This window comes from Spodoptera frugiperda, chromosome 5 (genome assembly GCF_023101765.2).
Source record: "Spodoptera frugiperda isolate SF20-4 chromosome 5, AGI-APGP_CSIRO_Sfru_2.0, whole genome shotgun sequence".
Taxonomy (NCBI): Eukaryota; Metazoa; Arthropoda; class Insecta; order Lepidoptera; family Noctuidae; genus Spodoptera; species Spodoptera frugiperda.
The window spans coordinates 7,980,373-7,993,262 of record NC_064216.1 but is presented as its reverse complement, the minus strand read 5'-3'; positions in this window follow the sequence as shown (position 1 = coordinate 7,993,262).

Below are 12,890 nucleotides of genomic sequence, written 5' to 3'. Positions count from 1 at the left end.
AAAAATATGAAACTAAAATATAATGTATTTTTTTCTCTGTAAAGAATAGTGAATCGTTTCATTGAAATTGGTATTTTAATCGATTATGTTACTCTGCCTAACCCTTCGCGGACAAAAGGAGTGACGATACGACTAAAGAAGAAAACACACTAGATTGTTAACATGTGTATCTCCTGAATATAACTTTTAATTAAAACAATCCTTGAATACTCCTTCTTCGTACGACTCCAAGCAATCGAAACCTATGAAACAATCTTAATTTACCAAAAAAGCAACATTTCATTAGCGTCTGTCACATACGTCACTCAGGACCACACCATTAAGACCAAAACTGACTTCCTCAGGGCAAAAAGTGTGGGCGTCACATTACGTCGCTCCAGACAGCTTGGCACCATAGTTTTTGCACAGAGTTTAAACAAACACCATGATAAGCTATCCACACATGTCTTTATAAATCTTAATGCCGGATATGGTCGTTATAACTCTTATATGAATGAATTTAATGTGTGACTGGTATTTCTTTTTTTGCTTTGTTTTTGTTTGGTTTGGTTTAAATATATTGTACTGGTGATAAGGAGAAGTGTTGTGTGTTTGTTGATAGGTTTTATATGGTTGTTTGTAAACTGTCTATTGTAAAATGTGGCATTTTTACGTACCTACATTACGTTTAGTGACACGTAAAGTTAATGAAAAGTAAGTAGGACTTAACGTGGACTATCTGTTGTTGTGACCATTGATTGTTTGTAGATACTTATGTTTTATAAAGGAACGAGAATAATCTAACTCGATTTTTTAATAAAACAATCATAGAAAAACATTTAACAAACGAAAAAACAAGGTACGACTAATTAACTCCACCAAAAAATCCGTATTACCGACCGCCCATTTAAAAACTTATACCAAAAAACGTAACGGGGGCAAACAGAGCGACCCCAACGTGCCCGAGGCCATTAAATAAAACGATCACAAAGCCTAACAGCTCTTCAAACAGTATCCGGGCGAAATTACTCCCGGTCGGGGTAAACAAAATCATCATTGTAACACGTGTAATTTCGCGTTCACCGGTCATTACTTTTGACCGGGTTCCCGGGTCGCCGGTTGAATAATTGAGCGGTGTGAGAGAGATGGACCTCCCGAAATATGAAATGATCCGGCCGGCGCGGAACGGTTAACCGGTGATTTCAGGTGTTGTTGACAAATGGTACTCGTTGAGATGTCAAGGGTCGAGTCCAGTGTCGGGTAAATATATTTTATTGTACGGCTCTGTGGAGTCAAGCTCGTGACGTGACGATGTGTAAATGATGATGGAGGTTGCGCAAAAAGGTGTCGTTTATGATAATGTACTACAAAAAGTTTAAGCACATTATATGTACATACTTTATATCGTTTGTAAACCAACTTGAGTCCTACAGCTACATAAAACATTTGATGTAAGTTCTTATTCAACACTTGGATAAATAATAATCGCATTTTGATAAATTGTTTCTAAAATTAAAAATCGCCTTCTAAAATAACAAATATCTATGTAAAAATTACTTAATTTATCATTATCGATGGATTACATGATACCCTTACTATAATCTAATTAATTTTATCATAGGAACATGCTTTTAACACACGACATTCGTTAATCAATCAGACCTCTACATGAACGAATATTTACTCAATTTCGCAGCTCATCCCTAAACATCAGCCATCTCTAAATGGCTGTCTAAACAAAACAAACCTAAATCCAGCACACGTGAGCATCAAAAAACTTAATCTTCTACCAATAAAAACGCGTGGAAGCGGCACACGTCGAGTGTCCAACCGGGAAGTGAACCCGACACCAACCGCGGCCCACCAACGTTTCTTCCTCCACGCCAGATTGCGTTGGCCACACTAAATTTATGGTTCCGGTCACCTTTTAATTTTACCGTAGACACGTGAACAAATATAGACTAGATTGCCTAGTAAAACTTTTTGGTTGCACGCTGTGAATAATGTTGATGAATCGCCTTTTATGGAGTGTTATAATATGTAGTTTGAAATTTTGAAAGAAGAATGGAATATGTTCTCTTTACCTCTATATGAAACTGTATGTCTTTGTAAATCTATAAATATTTCCTACTTACTAACGCTTAACTTCTATTCCTACGATCGCAACTGATGTAAAAGTAAGTTCTAGTTGGAATACTAGGTCACTTGGATACCTACATAATTATGTTATATTTTTTCATAAGTTATCGGCTCAGCTTAACTTCTATGGCATAGAACGGACAACATACACAAGTACTGGCGTATAATTAAAACATTACATCAAAATATAAATAAAACTCAACCCTTCACAATCAAAATTACATCATCTCAATTGGAAAACATACAGTCTACACATACCATATACATTATTATTAAATGCTTGTTTGAGCCGTCATTGAGCGGAGACGTTCATAACATTTGACGTATGCCTATAATGAAGTAGAGTGTGTATTTATTAAGTTAATTAAACCGTTCTTCAAGCCAAGGGGTCCCTCCGACCCGCTTGCAGGCACGTATCTATACATACATCATAAGATTCCACCTCAGATTAGAACGGGTTGAAAATTATAACGCACAGGGCTCAAGAATGTTCCCTCTTTGAGTAAAAATAGGATTTCCGAGGCCTGTTAGGGTTTTTGGTCCGTTTTATAAATATTAGGAAGTTTTGGGTTGAATATTTTTGTTGTGTTATGTAGGTAAGTATGCGTGTAGTCGGTTAAGATGACTATTTTATTAACACTCCGGCTTTGTACTTGTAATTTACATACCTTGTAATTTAGATTTAATGTATTAGAATTCACCATTCACAGTTTTAAAACTACACCGTATATAAGAACTATCTCTTTAAACGTAGTAGTAGTTTCAAATTAAAATGTCGACATTCGTCTTGGGTTCGCAAGTGTAACTACAAAAATATATGACACAATAAAGCATTCATCATCAACAATCGTTTTCCTTAAGGCTTGGCATAATCCCCGCGTTTTCTTCTCCTCTAATACTTAATAACTTTGATTTATTTTGTTGCGGGGCCCAAGACTGTTGTCTTCATACCCCTGAGATGCGCCGGACTTCACTGTTCCGGTGTTTTCATGGTTGTATCTATTGTAGATCCTGGCTTGCAGCGAGACAGGGAGGTGATGGCGAGTTTGTTAAAAAAAATCCTCACGATTACCAGATGACATAGGATTGATTGGATTTACACCGTAAGGTGATCTAAACGCGATCTCAAGTTCGATAGAGCAAAAATAGCACCATTAAACGAATTATCTATAAACCCTCTAATGTCTAACCCGATCTTGTAACTCTCATTAGTGTTCTAAAATATTCACTGATCCAATCTTCAATACACCAACAGAATTTCGAAATTACTTCACAAAATCCAACATAAATATAACAATACATGTTAATATTAAATAATAAATCTTCTTAACTTAAGAATGTTCATATATGAGTCTTAATTTTAATAATGTTAAGTAATAATGAGACATTATTAGGTAGCAGCGCTCATATTTAACTTTTGAAGAATCGACTGTTCTCTAATGAAATGGAGGGAAAACAATTCATTAGTCATATTGTATGGAGGTATTACTTGTATGTGTATAAATATACGCATTCTTGTTTGTTTGTTTGTAGGGAATATATTGATCCTGTAACGGTATGGTGTGATGAATAATGGTAAGGGTATGCAGAGATGATATTAAGAGTAATACCCTGTTTTCGATAGCTAGGAAAGTTATTAGTTTCTATAGACTCTGTGCTTTAACCCTTCGTATGAATGAACGCAGCTTCGTATAGCTTCGTATGAACGCAGATCTACGCGAGACACAATGTGTTTTCTATTGTTGTCTTATATACGAGAGGTTAATTGAGTATTATAATTTCAGAAATTCAACCAAGCCCAAATCCTAGTCTATCAGTCTAAAAGCCTTAAAATGTGGCAGTTTAAAATGCAAATAAATGAAACTTTAATACAATTACTCAATAGCACAGAAGAGCCACACTCTGATACAAAACACTTACTTAATATCCAATACATAACGGAGTGAATCACAATAATATCCCTCTAGAGATTCATCTCAATTCGAAACATCGTGAAGCCCTAAACATAGATCACTCGAAGACAGGCGAAGCCTCTTCGTAATGAAGACGGCACTCCTAAACTATAATACGCCATCTAAATGCACTGTCGACAAGCATAAACAATTGAAATAATTATCAGGATAAGCCCGCCGGATCAGGGAAAGCCCTCGAGAATCTCAACCCTTCGTAGAACCTTCTGACAGCGTCTTATGCAAATTCACAAACTTGGCAACCCTAGCTAACAAACACATAAATGTATTCCGCAATTATTCGAAAATGAACTTTAAAATGTGTTATCAAAATTCATATTTGAGTGATGAAGTTGTGATATGTGACGTTTTTAATAGAGGTAATGATAATAGCCGCTCAATTGCTCTGCTCTATGATATGCTAACTTATGTTTTGTTTGGACTCTTGTAGTGATAACAACTGCCACTTAAAATGTTTTCAACTTCGCAAACGTTAGATGGATAAGGGGAATATGCTGAGAAGATAAATATCTCTACGAAAATGTATACTAAGCAAAGTTACATACTTATACAAATAACCATAGTGGTCTTATAAGCTGTGCGCGACAAGATGAGATGTGGCGAAGGCGTCACAGTAGTTAAATTACGAAATAAATAATAATTATTATCGATATTTATATTATATTAAATTTTCAATTTATACTGATTGTCAACATTAAATACCAGTTATTTTTAATTAATGATGTTTAACATATTCTTTGTTACACGCAGATCTCAACTTGACGCGCGCGTGTAATACAAGACAGTGTAAAACTATTACTGACTGCTATTGTAAAAGTCGTTTGGATAAATATTAAAAAAAAACTTAGTTTCTTGGTTTAAGAAGATTTCAACAAATTGTTTACCGATGTAAACAACGAACTAGTAAGTCTGCTATAGGAAACAAATGTGCAGATAATTTAACGTGTAGGTACAATAAGTAGGTACTGAAATACTTTATTCAAAATTATTTTCAGTAACTTTTGAAACATGTTTAACAAAAACAAAACCAACCAAACATTAACTCCACTTGCACATTTGCAACATTAAATAAAACAGAAATCAAATTGTACATCAAGAAAAACTTAAAAGGACTGCATCAACATAAAAACGTAATAAAAACATACAACTAAGGAGCGCCATGTTTATTTTTCGCTTAGTTCCTTTAATAAAATCGTAGTTACACGGAGTCGGTTCGTGTTTGTTCGGTAAACATCGGCGTAAACAAAATTTAGTGATACGTTGAGCCATTGAAGCGGCTGTAAACTGCGGTCGAATAAACACATAACGTGTTACTGTGAGAGTGCGTGCGCGTTCACAGTTATACGATGCAAATGATAAGAGATTGACGGGCGGGATTCTTATATTGTGAGAGCCTTATTTGTTTCGTTATATACGTTTACCTGCAAAATAATAAACTAATCTATGAGGTAAAGATGCCAAATTGGTTTGAATACAATTTCAATTTCAAGAGTTCTTAAGTCTGTATGATTATCCACTTATTCAGTTTGAAACTCTTATTAGGAACTAACTACTAATCAGACCAACTAGTCTTACTAGTGCAAATTATTATTACCACGTCCAATTTGTATCTGCAATAAATACTAATACGCAATGTTACTACCATCACCATATTCCAATAAGAATACAAACCAATTTTATATTGCTCCTAAAACAGAAACACCAAATCTGTACGTGCAGTCGGCACCTACTTAACGTAGGATGTGGTCACATCAAAAAGAGATTTATTCTGTCTTGGAGGGCGGAGGGTCCGAGGTTACAGAATAATTCCGAATCAAAGGGCCGTGGGTGGCCAGCCATAACAATAATTGTTTGGACCTCAGAGAATCCGTTGAGAAAACGCCGACAAATATCTAATTGGAATTTCTAATTAGAATTGCGAAACGCGGCCCTAATTAGTTTTCGATTGGGGTGGGCGATCATCAAAAAGGTCGATGAAATCTAACCGGCCTGCGCTCTAATAGAAATACTTGATGTTTCATTTTAATTGATTGAGGGTTTAGTACGCGGAATATGCAAAATATTTACGTTTTAATTTGGGAATAAACACTAAAAAATACAAATAAAAAGCAGGTAAAGATGTTCATAGCTTTGACTAAATTTACGAATTACGATTACCTGCAAAGCTTTGACTATTAAGATTACTCCCTATTAATACTATTGTTCTTTATTGGTAAAGTTTCTTATTAGGTTAACTTTAGATATAAATTTTGCAAAGGTTTTTATAGTTGATTGATATGGTTTTCCAAACGCCTTGTTTATCTGTTTATTGCGCAATGGACAATGGGGTTAAATCAAATAGCTTTACTAGAGACAGAATATTTTTACTATTATTATATTTGCTTTAAAGATCAAAAGAGCCTCACCGGTCTAAAAAAATGACTTTGAAATAAAAGTTATAAAAAATATTAAGGTAAACGCAGCTATTAACGACCCATCGAAAATCTGCAGTTATTACCGACCTATAAAAGTTTTTCGAAATCTTTACGTTTCCAGAACTATTCTAACTATAGGTAGGCAAAGTTACAGACGCGTTTATTCCTTGAGCATCGTATACTTTTACGTTACTGTGAGTAGCTGTGCAGAAAATAGATAAAATACGTCATTTACTACGGGGCAGCGTGGACGCAGGACATGGCGTACTGTTCCCTTGTTCCTTCAAGTAAGTACGTGACTTTTCTATTTAAGACATTTATACAAACAAATGACGTCTATACATTATCTTGTATTACTAAATGTATTCATTTAAGTGTCAACTTTTGATTTCTTACGACATTTTATTAATAAAAAGTAATTTGAAACGATAAAACTTTAAATTAAAACGGGGCGGTGTTAGCTTCATCAGTTTTAGTCGTGGCAGCTATCAACGACCCATAAGTCGGCAATGGCAGCAACGTAACTTTTCATTTTATTTTTCTTTTATGTTATTTTATCACACTAACACAAGTATTTTTAAGAACCAGTTTAAATCTAAGCTATCAGTCTTTATAAAAATCTATTAGCGACTAAACTTTTTTGTCTAGTTTTTACCTTTTAGCGTTGTCAATTTAACCAAAGTTATGATATTTTTCGAGGATTGATATTGAATAGTTACAGTACAAAATTATTGTTTTTGTGTTTAAAACAGTGTGCATTTGTTCATATTTTTTGTGACATTAATCGACTATAATCTAGTTTTTACTCCGAAGGTCCATTGAATTTAAATAACCATTTTTTTATGAGTCGGTAATACAATTTATGTTTATACTTACATACTTTATTACCGATCCATAAGGGTCGGCAATACCAACTATAAGAAGCTATTACCGATCGTATATAGATTAATTAATTTCTCACCTACTTTTATAACATAATAGGTACCTATTAATCAATGCTACTTCTAGGCTAAAGCAACATAAAACATACAATTATATTTTTTTTCCAGAAGTATGCCACAAAAGCAGCAAAGCGTCGCGTGCTTTGTAACAGTGAGTTAGAAAATGAATCTACAAAAGGGCATGAACATTCTAATAGTACCTACTTTAATTAATGATAGAGATTCTTTTGAAACAGAAACTACCGTACGTCTGTTAGAGTCAGACTCTGCATGAGAGCTTGCAGAGTCACAACACATTTTAAAGTTTATAGTTATTTAGTTCATAAATTCATTACTAAGAAGTAACAATTTGTTTTATTAAAAAGAACGACAATAAAAAAATACGAATAAGTATTAGCATTTTTATTTTGTTGTATTTTATTAAGATCGGTAATCATCGCCACTAGCTTATATACATGCCATTACTGGAAAAAGGCCTCCTATCATACACGATCGGGAATAGCTGCATAAAAATCGTTAATAGCTTCACAGCCGTTTTTATGGGTCGGTAATTGCAACAATCGACTAAGTCACATTATAAATTATTTTTTACAAGATAATCCTCTATTTAAATCTATTTGATTCAGTAAATACATATTTTATACATAACACTAGCATATAAAATGAAACTATTAGTCTTTAGAGGAACCAGTGTACTAAAAAAATATGGTTGATTTTAAAATTGTCTTAGGGGGGTCGTTAATACCTGCGTTTACCTTAAATGAAAAAAAGTGGACATAACCTAAAGTCCTTCAGACTGCCACCAAGTCATCCTGCCTACCACATTATGCATGTTTTCATTAAAAAACAAGCATGCTATAATATAAAATAAACAGCAAAATCAAAAGCAGAGACATATTCTCTCAAATTAGCCATAGAACACGCGAAACAAGAGAACAATTCTACAGACCCCTTCACATAAATTGTAAGTGCGATTTCTATTTAAACACACGGAGGGCATTAGGGTTCCTCTGGCATGTCGGAGGGACGCTTGACCGTACGGGCCCCGCTGGAAGAAAGGGCTCATTTTCATTAGCAACTGACCGTCGTACGTAGATTTATATAGAATGCAAATTAACGTGGTTGTCAAAGTTTTTATGAGTTTGGTTAATTTTTAATCTAAAATGTTAAATTTTTATACATGTTACTCTTGCTATTTACTAAGAAATACTTTAATCAATAATAAAATAAGCATAATATATATGATTTCAATTAATTAAAATAAATATTAGACTTTTAATTAACGGACATTAACAAATAGTTATGTTTTCTCGATTGAATATAATATTATTTTGATCCTTCGACATTTCTTGCAATATTAGGTGTACCCTTTATACATACTTTTAATTTTTTTTTTATTTACATAATACTCATGAACATTAATTCACAAATTCTATTCACATTTTAAACATAAAACGTAGAGTACCTACTTACTAACATAGAATCCTTTGACAATTTCGAACACTAATTACCCACACAAGTTTGAGCGCCACAGTCCTCGCTAACGAGTGGGTAGCACGTCCGGCAACCCTTCGTTTGAAGCCGGGCGAGCACTTTTTGTGTGCACCTACATTCCTAGCAAGGAACTCCACGCACGCTCGCAAGGAGACTGAAGTATGTGGACCCTGGGCTCAGATGCCTTCCTGTCTCACAGGTGTGGTATGTTACATGATTAAATTTTATGTGGAAATTTATTTACGAAGTGATTTTTATGTTAGTAATTTTTCGTTTAAAAATTTAAAATAAAGTTATTTGAATTTGTATTAGATTTTTTAGTGTAATTTGTCTTAATATGTAACGCATTGTCAAGGTAAATGAATTAATTCTAAAATGAAACAGATGTGTTATGTTACTGTTCTATTTATATTTGTTGCACTTTGGCCGTACAATGTTTAGAACACATCTTCATAACTTTGATATCTACATAAGATAGACTAAATACCCATTGATTTATATAAGATCTTATTGCCTACTACAAATCTGACTATCCAATTTATTCCTATAAGATCGGAATCGAATAAGAAATATTTGGCGTTTTCTAACCTATAAATTCTAATCAGAAAAAATGTGACACAAACATCAGACTGTATTACGAGTAGCTCTAAAAAAGAGTGTTAAGCTTCATGAAACAGTTATACATTATTTAACTCCCACTTATACGTAGACAAGTGCTGAACACGTCCTAACCATTATCCTTTACGAGCGAGTCCGACTTTTGTTTTAAAATGTAGAAAATTAAAGTTTCTTTTTTCGTTGGAACAATTCTAAACTCGGCAACAACTTGTATTTTAGCGGGCCACCCTCACATGTTTGTGGAAGTTTAAAAAGTTCAGTGCGGACTTTAAAACGGCGATTCATTTCACTTTGGACCCACAATACAAGCGAATATTTTAATTGGTCCGCTGAACCGAATACCTACCGGCGCGCGAGTCGTAAAACAGATGTAAAATGTTATATTTTACAACGTTTCTGGGTGGGGCGTTCTTAGAAATCATAAATGTGAATTAATTATGTATAAAACTGCAGTCTATTGTTATAGTGGTGGACTAACGTCATCGTGGATGTGCTGGAGATCTGCTGCTGAAAATAAAAATACCTATTTTATTTTTATGAAAAATGTTCTTCGCCTTTTATGTGCAGGGTTGAGTAACAACTTTGTCCGAAAATAAACTTAAATAGTGTTGCTCCTTAACTAATTTAGTGGGTTAGAAAATATATTTCAAAACATGATGCAATTATTGACGTCAATGTCTTTTAAATTTTACAGCCTTTAAAATGTCCACCAATGTCCTTTCAGGTGTGCATATTTCCAAAGTTATTAATGTTAACATTTTTCACTAACGAATTTTTGTTATTTAGTTTTGGATTTTCAAAAGAATCATACTGAGGATGTACTATACAAGTATACACTCCTACACTGGCTCACTTTAGCGGCTTTTCGGCGGTAGTGGGGTGATTATTCTGAGCGCTTTGAACTAAAGCGACGTGTGTGGCAGTGATTTCTATTGTTCATTGAATCCTATACTAGATGATACGAGTCATCATTCCTCTTTAGATAAAATATTGAAGTTATTTGAGTTCGTAAAAACACACTTTTTTTGATTTCTTAGTATACTTTCTAGTAATTGTAACAAATTAATACTTCCTGCATAGACAGGACTAAAAATACTAACAAAACGCCTTCTCACCTAGTTATTCTAATTAATTTCCTTGATAAGGAAGATTTCCCTATAATATTTACCTGTTTATCAAATTTACAAAGACTTAGACACCATAAGTATACACTTGATACTAAAAAAAAGAACCATCAAATACAATCAAAAAGTACCTAATTACAAACTCACACAACACAACAGCACAAGCGCACACCAATTACGTCGCATCTAGACGTTTCTTTTCCCTCCACTCTGGCCACAGATAAAGTATACAGGCATGCATGTGTCGTGATTAATCAGGGTGTGCGTTTAGGCGCGGCTGCAGGCTCGGTAATTAGATTTAAGAACAACTGGGCGGCGTCAGCAGGAGAATGGCCTGCATTAATTTGAGCTTCTCTAACGAGGGCGACGGACGTTACAGACTGGGCAGGACCTTGGAATAGGAGTGCGATGGAGATGGTGTTGGTTGTGGATGGTTGTTTTTTTTTGTTGTTGTTTGTTAAGTGGCTTGAGCTGTGGTGGTGGTGTTTAGTTTTGTGTATAATGATGCTAAAACATTTTCAACTAAAACTTTGCTCTAAGCTCGCTATTAGTTACTAAAAGTTAGATCTATAACTGAATAGAGCTTAACAAATAAATAAATTGTGACTGCATTCTAATTTCAAATGCCAATTTTAGTAATTTTATGACGCTAATAGTATTTTACAAATAAAAAAATTAACCACTATTGTCGTGGATAAAATAATGACCAAAGAAAATCATTTTATTTGAATTTAATTTTATCAGAACAAAACTATAACCTTAAAATTATTTCAAAATACAATGATTATTCCAATTCCAATTCAATTAAGCATGTATTTAGTAAACTAAAATACAAAAAAAATATAATGTCAACTACGTCGTAGCACCGTCTCTACGGCAGCCTACGCCTTCGTAGTCAAGCTGTGTCCGGCGTAGCAGTGTGCTACGCGTCCACCACGCTATGTTTATTGCAATCTGGCGGTTAAATGCCCGTCTGCTTAGTCCGCTTATACGGCCCTTTTGTTACACGGGATTGCAACCCCCGTATATTTTATGGTATTTCCTTTTAAAAAGCTTAAATTAAATGTTTCTAGGGTATACGCGTATGTTTTTTATTGTCTGCTAATGGTGTGGATGCTTCGGTGTTATTACTGTATATATTTGAATAAAATCTTGGGATAAGGAAATCTGTAATTGGAAAATCTATTTATTCTAAACCATGAAAAAGTTTTAGACTTGCTTTTTTTAATTTTAAAACATATAAAGTTATCGATTTTCTTGCTGTTTATTTACAACTCTAAAATACTTATTGACTTGTTCGTACGAAGCACGGTATCTTTCTAAGAACTCGTTCACTACTCTATCTACTACTACTTCTATCTACTTTAAAACACCATAGCTTTACACGATAGCTAATTGACCTAAGACCATCAACATCATCTTCATAATCGGAATAGGCTTTATTAGGTACCAAGTTGACCAAGCGATTATAGCATTACTGGCTTATGACTACTCTGACTGATAGTAGAGAGAGCATTGATTAGAGGGGCATGGTAGATGCAATGGATGGATGGAATAGGATTCTAATTATCAGGTAACCTTTGATATGATGTGGGTTAATTTTATAAAAGGATATATTTAAATGATTATACAGTCGCTCTTTCTTGCATTCTATGTCTTTTTATATTTTAATCTGATCTTAATTAATGGCCAAAGTTTTTATCTTATACCAAAACTCGAAATACATGTATAACGTACTGCTTAAACTTCAGGGAAATGAAAATCTTATTAACATAAATATAAAACATATTTTCAAAGAAAACTAATTACTTAAAATTGCAACTCATTAAGTCACAGACATTTTCAATAACACCCTATACAAACTGCATGCTGAATACGGTCCAACTCAAAAACCCCTTCAGAATTTAATAAAACAATCGTCATAAATCATAATAAGCTAATCTAATCTGCGTGGTCATCTGCAGGGGTTATTGAACTATCTCCCTGACCCTTGCCCTTGCATCCCTTTGTCCCGACTTAAATAAAAGGTTTGATTTCGTGTTGTAGGGTGCTTGATCAATATTTGTTGAGCGGACCGAAGGACCGACCGATCTGCATACCTTTTGCAATGGTTGGTCCTTTGAGGTCCTTTCCAGTTTATGTTCCCTTTGTTTTCGGAAAAGTATCCAAATCATTACCCGGGTTGGTTGCTGCGGTTGTTGGTTTGCTGTA